Source organism: Felis catus, chromosome B3, assembly GCF_018350175.1.
Source record: "Felis catus isolate Fca126 chromosome B3, F.catus_Fca126_mat1.0, whole genome shotgun sequence".
Classification (NCBI taxonomy): Eukaryota; Metazoa; Chordata; class Mammalia; order Carnivora; family Felidae; genus Felis; species Felis catus.
In genome coordinates this window covers 58,454,393-58,468,574 of record NC_058373.1, presented here as the reverse complement: position 1 = coordinate 58,468,574, position 14,182 = coordinate 58,454,393, and the positions used below count along the sequence as shown (strand labels likewise).

At 44.0% G+C, this 14,182-nt stretch overlaps 1 protein-coding gene and 3 non-coding genes across 4 annotated transcripts in view; 2 read left to right on the top strand and 2 right to left on the bottom strand.

The window, feature by feature from the left end:
• The first annotated feature begins 75 nt into the window (after positions 1–75).
• Positions 76–14,182, top strand: part of LOC105260616 — a 37,079-nt gene continuing 22,972 nt past the window's right edge. Inside the window, exons 1-2 of the transcript XR_006599279.1 lie at positions 76–195; positions 1,993–2,068. The gene's annotated coding sequence lies outside the window, so the exon portion shown is untranslated. The remainder of the gene's footprint in view (positions 196–1,992; positions 2,069–14,182) is intronic.
• On the bottom strand, positions 6,154–6,225 carry TRNAH-GUG. The gene has a single exon. It is a non-coding gene; the product is annotated as a tRNA-His (tRNA).
• TRNAH-GUG lies at positions 7,685–7,756 on the bottom strand. Its single transcript has one exon. It is a non-coding gene; the product is annotated as a tRNA-His (tRNA).
• TRNAH-GUG lies at positions 8,402–8,473 on the top strand. The gene has a single exon. It is a non-coding gene; the product is annotated as a tRNA-His (tRNA).

The following is a 14,182-nucleotide window of genomic DNA, read 5'->3' as shown; positions in this document are numbered from 1 at the left end:
CTTGGTGGCCGGGCGGGGGGCGGGGGCCGGAGCGGGGCGGGGGCGGAGCTCCGCCGGGCGGCGGGAGGGGGCGGGGCTCCTCAGTAACAAGGGAGGGGCGGGGTTCCGTTCGCTCTCGGGGTCGACCCCCCCCCGCCCCTCGCCAGGGAGGAGAAGAGGGGGTGCGGGTTTCCAGCCGGTGTGGACGCACGAGAAGTAAGTGGGCTACCCCAGGGCAGGGGATGCGAATCCTGGACTGAAGGTGAAACCTCCACGTGTCCCCACACGTGCCCCTGTGGGGGCGCACCTGTCTCCATCTCTTCCCCCTCCCCAGCTCCCAGCTCACGAGCGGCGTCTCATACTCCTGGGGTCCTGGCCGTTGGACGCCTCCCGTCTCTCCCCTCCCTTCCCCCAAGGCCTCCTAACTGGAAAATATCCCAGGAGGTAAAGCTAGGGAGGGCGAGAGAAGGGGCTGTTCCATAAGATGTGTCTTTAACAACCGCCTCTCTTCTGTGTACCATGGGAGCCCCACCTACCTCCTCCCATCCGAATGCTCCCACTGCATTGCTTCCCAATCCAGGCAGACACATCTCACATCATAGATAATCAACTCCCTAGTGACACCCACTTCTCCCGTGTCGTTTCCACACACGCCTTCCTCACATGCAAACAGCTCTCACGCAAACGTCTCCCATCCACGGGCGCACCAGCTTGGAGCAGGCCCACTCGGCCCTGACGGCCTCACGCGTACACACGCAGAAATCCCTTCAATCAAATCCCGGGTTTCATTGTCAATCAGATTAGTGACAGAATAGAAACAGACAAGTCAATAAATCAAGTCTAGAAACAGTTCCAATGTTGTCTATCACAAACCCCCTTATCCTCTGGAGGCTCGGATGCTCAAGCGATAGGCATTTTTGTCTTAGAAATAAAGCCAGTTTCTGCACAGAAATAATGTAGCCCTGAAGCCAACACCAATATTTGCTTTTGGTTCTGCTGGGAAGGTAGCAGCTTCACCTCATCATCATCCATCCCCCCTGGCACTGCCTCAGTCTCTCTCTCACCCTTGGGCTTACATCTGCCATGTGAGGGAGCAAAGAGCCACATGAGGCCCCAAAGGGAAGGGGGCTCAAAGGTGGGGTAGTAGAAAAGGATGTGATGGCAAACCTGCGAGTCCCCTCAGAATCCCAGGGCCCAGGTCTGGAAATATTTGTTGGCTTTCTGCTTTGTCCATATTCTGGTTGGCATTATAGGACAGTGCTTCTCAAACTTTAATGTGAACGTGAAACACCTAGGGAACTTGATAAACTGCAGTTTCTGATTCTGCAGGTCTAGCTGGGGTGGGGTCCTAGACTGTAGTTTTAACAAGCTCACCGTTTATCCAGATGCTGCTGGTCTCCACACCCCACCCCCAAACATACACACACTTGGCTGTGGGAGACACTGACTAAGGAGTCCAATAGTGTGGGCTCTAGCCAGATTTCTGGGCAAGATACTCAGTGCAACTGATCCTAATTTTCCTTGTATCTGCAAAGGGCATAATTGTTGTGTGAGGATTGGGGAGATGATGGATAATGAACATGCTCTGAAACCTGTAAAAAATGCTTACAATGGTAGGTGTCACATGAAGGCCCATATGTTTAAAAAGTATGGAGTTAACCTGCTGACAGCTCAGGGGAATGGAATCAATCAAGTTTACACAGAAGATGCAGCCTTCTTGGGGGAGGTAGACCTGAGCTGGGTAGGATTTGGACAAAAGAGGATTTTGAAGCAAAAGAGTGAAAGGTCACTCTAAGCTATGAGGTCAGCATGAGCTGAGCAAAGGCGATGGGGTAGGAAGCAGCATAAGAGAGAGGATTCATGGTGGTGAAGAACGCGAATAAATGCTAGATGAGGAGGGGAGAGGATATGATAAAGGTAGCCTTTAAATGACAATTTTAAAACTACCTTTTGTGCACCCTGCAGTTCCTGTTGTTTTAATTGATCTGTTAATGCACTTTCTTCCATCACCAGGGTACGGACTCCTGGAAGCAGGCTGTTGAGCACCTCGTGGAAGCCAAGGAACTTGCTATGAACCAAGGATATGGAGGTGAGGTCATCACAGCAAGGCTCTCTGAGACTTGGGTGAGGTTTGCCAGATTCAAAGTCTTGCATTTTAAGCATTACACCATAAAATCAGGAGTCTGTAGGGGAGCAGGGTACTCTCATCATTTAGTGCAGAGCCTGTCATGTGGCAGGAGCTTAACAAATGTTGAAATGAATAAAGATAATTTCTCTTGTTCTTATTTTTATATAGCTATAATTGTGGTATACACAATTTTATGTCCTTATTTTTTTCACTTAACATTGCATAATTTCCCCATTTTTATTATGTAAGCTTTATTTTCTTCCATTTTTAAAAAATAATGTCAAACCTACAGACAAGTTCAAAGAAAGTACAGTGGAAATCTGTGTGCCCTTTCCCTAGATTCACTACTTTTTATCATTTTGCCATATTTACTCTATCCCTTTCTCTTCTTTCCTTAAATGATGCAATTTGCAAATATCATGACACTTTCGCTCTAAATAATTCAACACTCATTTCCTAAAAATAAAGAATTCTTCTAGAGGGCCATATGAACACATCCACAACAGTGTTGTCTATTATGCAGTCCATATTAAATTTTTCCCTCAAAATGTCTTTTACATATATATTTTTGTCCTGATTCAGGATTTAATCAGGACCCCTCCATTGCATTTGTTTGTTAAGTTTCTTTAATCTTTTGAAATCTTGAACAGGTCCCCATTTTATCGTTGCCACTTTGTTTTTCATGACATTGATCATTATGAAGTGTCAGGGCAGTTGTTACGTAGAATGTCCCACATTCTGGATCTTTCCATAGTTTATTAGATTCAGTCCAGACATTTTGGAAAAGACCACTACATAGAGGATGTTGTGTACTTCCCACTGTGTTACACTGGCAGGCCATAATGCACATTTGTCCCTTTATTGGTGAAACTAGGCTAGATCACTTGGTTAACATGGAGTCCATCAGATCTTTCCTTTGCAATTTAAAGTAAGCTGTGGTGTGATAGCCTAAGATCTTTGATTATTTGCTCCCAATAATGTTTTACCTAGCGGTTTTTACTTCCATTGATGATCTCTGCTTGTATTTGTTATTACACTGAGGATTGCAAAAAATGGTGACTCTAACCCTGTCATTTCTTCTGCATTTATTATCTGGCATTCTTTTGTAAAGAAGAGCTGCTGTTGCTCCTATCTCTGTCTCTTTGTCTCTGTTTCTCTCTCTCATCTCCATCATCTCAAAAATTACCTATCTATCTATTTATCTATCTATCAAATGTGATATAATCCATTATCAACATTACTGTTATTACTTTTTTTAAACTTGTTTTATTTTTTATTTTTTTAAATTTACATCCAAATTAGTTAGCATATAGTGCAACAATGATTTCAGGAGTAGATTCCTTAATGCCTCTTACCTTTTTAGCCCATCCCCCCTCTCACAACCCCTCCAGTAACCCTCAGTTCGTTCTCCATATTTAAGTCTCTTATGTTTTGTCCCCTCCCTGTTTTTATATTATTTTTGTTTCCCTTTCCTTATGTTCATGTGTTTTGTCTCTTAAAGTCCTCATATGAGTGAAATCATATGATTTTTGTCTTTCTCTGACTAATTTCACTTAGCATAATACCCTCCAGTACCATCCATGTGGTTGCAAATGGCAAGATTTCATTCTTTTTGATTGCCGAGTAATACTCCATTATATATATATATATATATATATATATATATATATATATATATATATATATATATATATAACATCTTCTTATCCATTCATCCATCGATGGACATTTGGGCTGTCTCCATACTTTGTCTATTGTTGATAGTGCTGCTATAAACATGGGGGTGCATGTGTCCCTTCGAAACAGCACACCTGTATCCCTTGGATAAATGCTTAGTAGTGCAATTGCTGGGTAGTAGGGTAGTTCTATTTTTAGTTTTTTGAGGAACCTCCATACTGTTTTCCAGAATGGCTGCACCAGCTTGCATTCTCACCGTCATTATTCTTTGATGCTCCAATTGTCTCAAATTTGGCCAACAGAAGCTCTTTAAAGAGGCTTCTGTGTCCTTTTGACTTGGTCCCCTCAATATTTAAGCAGTTAACTTGCTTTCTTACAGAAAATATTCTAGACTTACACTTCCCCTTCTGTAGACTTGTAATCAGTCATTTTTTAGAAAGGAACTTCATTCTTTTTAGTTGGAAATGGTATTTAAAAGCTGACTTAATACTTCATATATGTACTTTTGATACTTTAAAAATAACAATTCAATATATCATCAAATGAACATATTTTAGTTTAGTTCAATAATACCTTATTTGTTAAGCAGTCAGGCTATTTACACTCTCTTCCCTTCTAAATAGCCCTGTAATAAACATCTTTATGCACATAACTTTTCCAAGTTTAGGATTATTTCCTTTAGTAAGTTTCCCAGAAATGGAATTATTGGGGCAAAGGTGTACTTTTCTTTTTCTGATTCTTGATAAACATTGCCTAGTTGCTCTCATGGAAGGTTTTTAAAATCAACAATGACTTCTAAGTGTCAAGCCCAAAGATTTTATCTTATTCCTCTTTCTCCTTTGCAGCACCTGAATGTGCCGACCTCCATCCCTGAAACCTTCTCCCAAACTTTCCTTAAATGACACTGTTATCATTCTCCTCCTTTCTTTCAGGCTATACCCTCTTCCTCCTTTAACCTCCTAAATTTGTGCCTGTCTCAAGGCCTGGTCCTTAGCCCTCACTTTTCTTAGTGGGTACTGAGTGGGGGTGTCCTCCCTTCTGTTTGTCTGACCTTGGATGCCCAGTCCTCTCCGGAGCTCTGATCCCTTCTGGGTTTTGTCTTTTAAGACTGGTGCTTGCTTTTTGTCTCCAGCCTTGCCTTAGGCCCATCTCTGTACACAAACTTGAGAGAACAAACATCTTAGTATGCTTAGATATGCACTCTGTTCTTTGAGATTCTAGATGTAGATGGGAGTTTCATTTGGGCCAAGTTTTCTATTTGATATGAAAATAACATGATTTTGTTTTGAAAGAATACAACCTGAGATGCAATGAAGTAAACTGGGTCACTTGCCTCAATTTTGGACTCCATAAGAAACCTCTCTTCAAATATTTATGGAGATGCTGTATGCTTGGAATATACACATAGTAAGATTCAGTTTTACCTTTCATTAACCTGAATTTTTTAACTTTAGTGGTCTGTAATTTAAGTTTGATCCTGATAAGATAGCAGAGAGATGGAAGTGAAGGGTCTCCAAATGGACTACCAAGTCCCTCTTCCCAACTCCAAAACTAGGATACTGCCCTGCCCTTCCAACATGCAATCGAAATAGGGCTGCTTCTCAGCAGAGCCCAGGCTACCATCCAATGGTTTTTATAAACACAATGAGGGATCCCTTTCCCCTATATCTCACCAACCCAGTCAGCCTTCACTTGCCCCAGCCAGCATCCAGGACCTGGGGAGGAAAAGGACAGGATCCGTGGTGGATATTCCCTCCTGGTATGTGTACTCTTCTTTGTAAAGGGAGTTTGCCTATCTGCATATTTGTTACCTCAAGTCTTGTCTGACTTCTGGGGGTGAAAGCGAGGAAGGGAAGAGGTCATTTGTGTTATGTAAGAAGCAGAGATGGGGGTTATACTTTTATGCAAATATGCATATATAGATATTTGTTTATACAAGGACTGTCATGGAAAGATGAGGGAAACTAATAATTGGTGGGTGAGGTGAAGATAGGGAGACTTACTCTTCATTGGATTTGTGCGCATGTATTCTCTATTTAAACATACAACTCAAGTTTTAAAAATTCATGAAAAGGAAAAAAAAATTGGAAGGTCACAAGGGCGCGGTTTTGCTGCTGTAGAGTGATTTAGACACCGATTTCCAATTTTTTCGGGCAGGGAGGGATTCTAACTCATGTGAAACCGTATTCAGAGCATTAAATGAGAATTACTGGAGGTGGTGATCTTAGGGCCGGCTCAGTTTTCAAGGTGGAAAGACTCGGTGATTCACTTCAAGAAAGCGAGTTGTGATCAATATAAAACGTTGTCCACAAAAAGAAAAAAAAAAAAACTAAAAGGACAAGCCCCTTGCCGTGCCATTGTTCCCACAATGCCGTGACTCGGATTCGAACCGAGGTTGCTGCGGCCACAACGCAGAGTACTAACCACTATACGATCACGGCGAGCTACCGGGGACCTGTAAGGATCGCCTTCTGATTGTCCTCTTCAACAGTCATAGGCCTTCCCGCTCTGCACGTCACCAAAAGATCCACCTATAGGGCGGAGTTCCAGCGTAACACAGATTCTGGGAATGCGCAGGCGCAGTGCGCTCTCGCCAGTCGCTCTCGCTCTCTCGCTTTTGGTCCATTAGCTACAGAAAGTGTTGATGTTGGAGTGGGGAATGGTGGGTTCCGTGTGAATGAGGTGGGCGTTTAGGGGGACCACTTGGGCATCCAGGGACGGGACCGTCCGGAACTCAGTGTCCACAAGTTGTGTAACCACCATTCCTAGGATGCCCATCTCCTGTGCCTGGGAGATCTTTGCAGCGACCCCGGATCTGAAGGGGGCGCTCCTAAGGGGTTATAGTCCCTGCTGATTACCCCAGGAGTGACCCAATGTCGCCGCCGCGGAGGATGTGGACTCCCCCATGCCTGACTGTACACATGTAAGGGACTCAATGAATGCATCTCACCCTGCTTCCCCGCTCCCCACCAACTTCCTTGCAGCTTCTGCTACTGCCGCAACGATCCTGACTTCTTCCGCGGTACTCCCGCCCGTACCGGTGGCCACCTCGGTTGTGCCCTAGGCAGCAGCAGGGGCCGGTGCGATTTTTCTTCTTGTCCATCAGTGTTCCCGCCCCACCGCGCCTAGAACCAGGCCGAGTCCATAGTAGGCAGAGGATTTTTGCTAAACTGAGAACGTGCCACTAGTTCTAACAAGAGAATCCAAGGTGGCCACCTGTCTGCTCTAATCATCACCCTCACCGCCTGCAGAGTCACCAGAGGGATATTACTAAATACAAGCTGAATCCTTTCACTCCTCCACCCCTCACCCCCACCCACAGACTGTAGGAAATTCGTCCACCTTTTGCAGCCCATCCTTGGCCCTCCCTCAGTGTCGCTTCCCATTCCCTAATTACTCGCATTCATTCACTCAACAGGTCCTTTAGAAGTGAGGGTGGGGAAGAGGTAGGATTTATAGAGTAATTGCCATAGTTCCTTTTTGAGACCTCCATCATACCTGTGCACACGAGATTATCCTGGCTGCTCGGAAAATTCCTTTTCTGACTTTAAGAGCTACTTCAAAAATCACCTCCTCTGTGAAGACTTCTCTTCCTATTATTATCGGGAGTCCTCTTCCAGCGCTGCTATGGAAATTCATATATATGCCTATGACAACACTTACTAGCCTTGTGAGTGCTCTGTGCTTTGTCTCCAGTGAACGGTATAGCGCGTAGCCGCGGTAACAGGAAGCCTATATTCTTCCGAGGTCCAATTTAGCCAGAGCTGGCATGACGTAAACGTCGTTTCCAACTGGCACAGGGGACTGGGATCCATTTTCGAGAATGTTGTTACAAACTCGAAATAAAAATGGAGGACAGCAATAAAAACCAAGTCCCCTGCCGTGCCACTGCTCTCGCAATGCCGTGACTCGGATTCGAACCGAGGTTGCTGCGGCCACAACGCAGAGTACTAACCACTATACGATCACGGCGAGCTACTGGGGACTTGGCCTTCGGTTTCCTCGCCTGAGTTCTTCTCTATTGAAAGCCCCGCCCCCTTGTTACGTCACGGTCTGTACCTGCTGATCTCCAACATAGCCTCTCGCTGTGAGAACACCGACGCCCTCGTTTCCCTGCTTTTTTGATTTCTGTCCACACTCGCCCGGGGGTCAGACCCCACTGCTTCACCAGTTTGAAGGCTGCGCTCCAGGTTTCCGTCCCCCCACCCCGCCCCGCACCTCGAAGGAAGTTGTGCGGGTGCGTCGGGACTGTATTTCCTTCTTGTGGAATTCTAGAGACAACCCTGTTCCCAGCCGGAGTCCACTCAGATAGCGTGACCGCCAGGGCATGGGGGTGCGAAACGGACCTACCGTTCGGGCGACCCCGGGGCATCACGTCCGTACAGACTAGACGTGAGCATAACGGCCTCATAGGAGTTCTTTCTTTTACGATCCGTACGCACGACCGGCTGAGACCTGCTGGAGAGTCCTCGGCGCCCTTACTCCGCTTAGGGGTCAGCGCGAGTGCCAGAAGGGCCTGGCACACCGTGGGCGACTTCGGAAGGCCAGGGCGGCCGGCCAGCTAGACTAGAAGATCCATACTTGGAAGCATGGTTTCTTGTGGCGTTCCGGTAGCGCGCCGTGATCGTATAGTGGTTAGTACTCTGCGTTGTGGCCGCAGCAACCTCGGTTCGAATCCGAGTCACGGCATTGTGGGAACAATGGCACGGCTAGGGCGCCTTTTTAGGTTGGGGAAGCCACATTGTACTCCGTGACTGTGCCCCGCTGCTCCTTAATATTAGGTTAGGGCCAAAATTGAAGTTCTGGGACTTTACTTCCTCTTTCTAATTCTAGAAGTGCTAGCGAATCGGCCCACTCCCCGTCTTGCCCGCTGTGTGTTTTAGGACGTTCTGTGGGGGTACTTTCTCTTTCCTCATTTGGCCTCTGTTAATGGTCAGATCGTGAGTGAAGAATGAGCCTCTCCAGCTCCTCTCAGGGGACCTGAGGGTGGCAAGGCAAGTCAGGAATCATTTCTGGAAGAGTTGGACATTTCGGTGGGGTGCTCCCTTTACTCACAATCCATCAGCAAAAACTCACTGAACAGCATGTAAAAAGCAAGACAATGCTGCATGCTGCAATTTCCCTGGGTCTTCCTGCTCCCGGTTCCCTAAATTTGATGAGTTTAAAGCTACAAAACAGGACAACTAAGACCATGAGAGAATAGAATGGTGGAAGGTGAACCTGAGAACTTGCTTTCTCTTCCATCTTGAGGTCTTTTCTAGGCATCAGAACCAGGAAAGGGGTAGAGGCTGTAAGAACTCTTTAGTCACACATTCCAGCTCCAGCTGTTTCTGTTTTGGGGATGGATTTATTTTCTGTAGGCTTCCAGTCTCCACTCTAAGTCACTTAATTTCTTTCTTTTCCTTCTGATAGACTCCATAGTAGCTGACACTCTTTCTTTAGGCTATTCCTAACACTGTTTAAAGTTAGCATAGCTTAATAATTAATCCTGTGACACCTGGAAGCAGGCTGCCTCGGGTTTGAACCTGACTCTTGCATTAATTAGCTGGGTGACTTTAGGTAAACCACATATTGTCTCTGTGCCTCAGTTTTCTCATTTGTAAAATGGGAATAAAAGCAGGCTTATGAGAATTAAATGAGATAATACTTGTAAAGCAACAGTGCCTGCCACTCATCAAGCCCTATGTAAGTTTTACTTAAATAAACTAGTAATAAAATTAACTCCTTAAAAATGGACACAGTGACACTTAAGCATCTGAATGTTTCAAAGTAAACATCCCCCTTTCTCCAACCAGCTGCCCCAAATATTTTTGGAACTGTTGTTTGGGGATAACTTTCAGGGCTGATTTATAAGCCATGTAAGTAAATCCATCTCAATATTTATAATCACATTTTATTTTGAAATGTTTTTTGACTGCTTTTCAAATTCACCTTCAAAGAAAAAGATGTCACCACTGAGTTTTAAAGGTGCAATAAGCTTCAACAGCAATTCCAAAAATGTTTTAGGCAAGATCCCTGCAAAATATTTTCTGCAAAAGATCCCTGCAAAAAATTTTTGAATATTTTCTGATTAAAAATTCAGAATCTTGGTTCACAACCCAAAACCACTAGATTGGAATCTTCATTTTAATAAGATCCTCCCCAGGTGATTCATCTGCACATTCAAGTTTGAGAAGTGCTGCTGTTGCCTAGAACCACTTGGCTGGAATGGAGGCCTTCATTGTTCACCTTGTCATTATTTGGGGTGACTAGAGGGGACCTGCCAGAGTCTACTGGGCCTCATCCAGGGGAGTAACATTAAGGTTTTGAGGATGAAAAGATGGTGGTCTGGGAGGGAGTCACCAAGAGGCCCATATTGAGGGATGGCTTGGGAAGAGGCAGCACCCCTGGACTTCCACTAGGAGGTGCTACACCCCAGAAGTGGATGTGGAATGCTGAGGCTGGGTAAGACTCAGTCTAGAAGACACCACTTTGGACTTAACCCCCAATAGGGAGCCCATTCCTCAGGGATTCTCTGGATATTCGGGACTCAAGTTTCATTTATTCATTCATTCTTCATTCATTCAGTAAACTAGCATCTTTTATCTCTAAAAGAGAGATATATACCTTTGGGGAGCTCCAAAGGTATATACTGATACTCTTGACCCAAAATACTTTAGTTTTCCAGCCAAGAGAAAGCCCAGAAACAAAAACCAGAAAACAGCACAAGAAATGGTAGAATGAAGAGGCATTTCTTGCTGCAGTGGAACAAAACTTTTCCAAGGGAAAGCTGACATAAACTTTCACCATAATTGTAAAATAATTGAAGTTTATTTTTAGCACTTCCAGCCCCCTCACTCTGACACCCTTCCACCTCTTTGTGTTATTCTTATCTCGTTTATTCTCAGTCATTAGAGCAACAATATTTATTGAGGGCCTATGTGCCAGACACTGTTCTAGGTTCTGGGGTTATAGTAATGAATAAGACAGATGTGTTGTTCTCATAGAACTGTAGTCTAGTGAAGACATCAGAAAAGAAAGCTGGACAAAAAATAAATAGGAGAATTTGAGCCAATGGAAGTAATGTGATACAGATAATGTGATACTGTTCCCTGCCTATTGTCCACCCTTCTATTCCCTCAGTTCCTTTGTCTGTACAGAGTATGATGACTGATAATAGTAAGTGTTGCATTTTAAAAGGGATCAAAATTTATACTGAAGAGATAAAGTCTAACCCTGAGTGGCCCAGATGTGGCATAAAGAGCCTTCAGATTGGAGGCAGTCTTATGTGGACAGGGTGAGGAGGAGTCCATGGTCATCTGCATGGACCCACAATAAAATCCAATCCATCCAAGTGGATGCTAAAGGCCAATGAACAAAACCAGATGAACCCTCTGGTAGGCCAAGAACTTATCAAGGGCCCCAGGAAAACAAAGCATCTACCCAAGAATGTAAGACAGTTCTTTTGAAAGAATAAAAAGCACTGACGTGATAATTTCAGGAGAGAGGGGGGAGAAAAAAAACCCTGACTGAACTTTGTTAGGAGATAATTAACTGTAAGTATTTAAATTTTTTTCAATTACATATGACTCATCATAATCTTTTCACTGCTTAAGACCTTGGGAGGTTTAATCTAGCCCTGCTTGTGCACTAAGTCAGTCCCCTGGATCAAAGATGCAACCCTCAGGGAAAGAAAGGGAGAGAGACCCTGAATTAAGATCATAGTTGTCACCTAGTGGAACATATTCAAATAAAAAATAAATTCAGTAAGAAAAAGAGATAAAGTTGCATTGCTTGTATTCTTGAGTTTTTAACTGAGTGGTGCACCTAATACACAATGCCAAGTGACCAGCACAGAAGTTGCACACAGTAAGTGCTCAGTATGCTTAGTTGGTCTCTTGTTTCTGGGTTCTTCTGTTTCCTCAAAAAGAAACCCATGGGTAGATCCAGCAGGACTAGTCCTGTCATGAGGCCTAAATCTCATTCCTGAGGAAGAATGCAGGAGCTGCCTCTCAGAAGCAAAGGTTTAAATCAGTGGTTTCCAAACATTATTCTAGAACTCATAAACAGGGATGAAGTTTTCATCATGGAATAAGAGAAAATAAGGTCAATGTGGTAAGCTTTTCGAAAGGCTGAATGTATTTAATTTAAAAGACTGTCTTCTAGGCTGAGATTATGTCCTTCATACTTTTGAGGTGTTAAAGTGGCTTTGCTTTTATTACCTGATGGAGAACTGATCATTTTTTAAGTCTTTGCTTGGAAAATTAAAAATTGGCAAGCCTAGGGGCGCCTGGGTGGCGCAGTCAGTTAAGCGTCCGGCTTCAGCCAGGTCACGGTCTCGCGGTCCGTGAGTTCGAGCTCTGTGTCGGGCTCTGGGCTGATGGCTCAGAGCCTGGAGCCTGTTTCCGATTCTGTGTCTCCCTCTCTCTCTCTGCCCCTCCCCCATTCATGCTCCGTCTCTCTCTGTCCCAAAAATAAATAAACGTTGGAAAAAAAAATTAAAAAAAAAATTGGCAAGCCTATGTTGATCTCCAAAATTATTTTTGCAATTTTACAAATGAGTAAAATCTAAAAGTACAAAGCTCATTACAGAGCAAAGCATTAGGCCGGGAAGAAATGGTCTTCAGTTTATAGGGAGTCTGCAGAGAAATGCTCAGAGGGAGGTGTCCCTGTTCTGTCAGTCAGTAGTCCAAGCCAACACCCATCCACCTACACAACAAACAGTGGGTCCTAGTATAATCTATGCTAGGCATTGAGATTTAAATGTAAATAAGAGTCATTATTACTCTGAGATTATAATTTCAGTCCAGGGTTAATCAAAAGGGGGAAGAAACAATTACAATTATGTTAGAAGTATATACGAACTGCATTACAGCTTAGATCACTCATTACCCCAGGATATGATATTTGAGCTGGGTTCCAAGGCATGTATAGTAATTTTCCTGGCAGAAAGGAGGGAAGGTATTCTAGGCAGAGACAAAGGCAGAAACAAAGGCAAGGAAGCATGAACATACAGGTAGCACTGGGAAAGACAAGTCAGAGCTGTGACATAAGATACAGAAGGGAGGGTAAGGGTGAAGCCAAATTGTGATGATTCTGTTGCTCCTTGTTGAGTCAGGCCTTTTCCCTGGAGGTCAGTGGTTCCTGGCATTTTGTGGTAACTTCCTATTTGGGGGATTCTCTTAAAACTATAGGCTTGTTCTCCAAATGACGTACCTATCACAAAAATATCAGGAATACACCAATTTCCTGAAGGACATTTATAGACTTTGTTATAGGCATTGGGGGACCATTTTTGTGTCCATTTTTAAGCAGAAGAGGAACATAATCACATCTGTATTTTAGAAAGGTGAGGTGTAAATGGGTGATTATTGACAAAGTCTTAATTCAAAGGAGAGACAGAAGAGAATTTCAGCTTCCTGGTCTGGTTTTTGAGGTTGGGGCTTGGAGACTAATCTGGGGGTGAAGGAAGGACTCTTCCCTCACACTCTTCCTTCCCATAGGTGTATGATCAGAGGGCAGTGAGCTCAAAGGCTCTTTAGCCCAGAGGTAAGGGGATGGACATGATGGATGAAGGAAATGGATGTGAGGTTGAGAGGAACCTCCAATATCAAGTGTGGAATACTTTTGGGGTCGTGGCAGTCAAAATAGTATGAAAATAGATGTATCTGTGTTACCCTAATATCATTGTTAGTATTGAGAATCTGACATGAATGACAGAATATCCAAATTTCAAATGTAATTTTAAGTTAAAAGGGAGATACACACGTAAAAGTTGCAAAAAACTGACTCAACTCTTTTCCCAATTTCTCCTAAATTTCAGGGTCAAAATACTTCTGCATCATAACTACCTTTTGGTTCACTGGCCTCATCCTGAGCCTGGATGACTTTTTTTTTTTTTTTTTAATTTTTTTGTTCTCAACGTTTATTTATTTTTGGGACAGAGAGAGACAGAGCATGAACGGGGGAGGGGCAGAGAGAGAGGGAGACACAGAATCAGAAACAGGCTCCAGGCTCTGAGCCATCAGCCCAGAGCCTGACGCGGGCTCGAACTCGAGATCGTGACCTGGCTGAAGTCGGACGCTTAACCGACTGCGCCACCCAGGCGCCCCTGGATGACTTTCTTACCATATCATCAAAACTGCTAAGAACTCCTTTCCTCCTTAAATCTCTTTAGATTAAATGCTCTTAGAAAACTTGTGATTTTAAAATATGTTCACAAATTTTTTTGATACTCCTCCCAGAAGTAGGGCTTCATTTCTCTCCCTGGAGTGAGGGCTAGACTTAGTGACATCTTCAAATGAATAAAGTAGAGGTGATAGTGTGCCATTTCTGAGAAGAGGTCATAAAGTGCATTGTGGCTTCCTGTTTGCTCTCTCTCTTGGATCTGTCAGGGAGGAATAATTTACAACGTCCTTC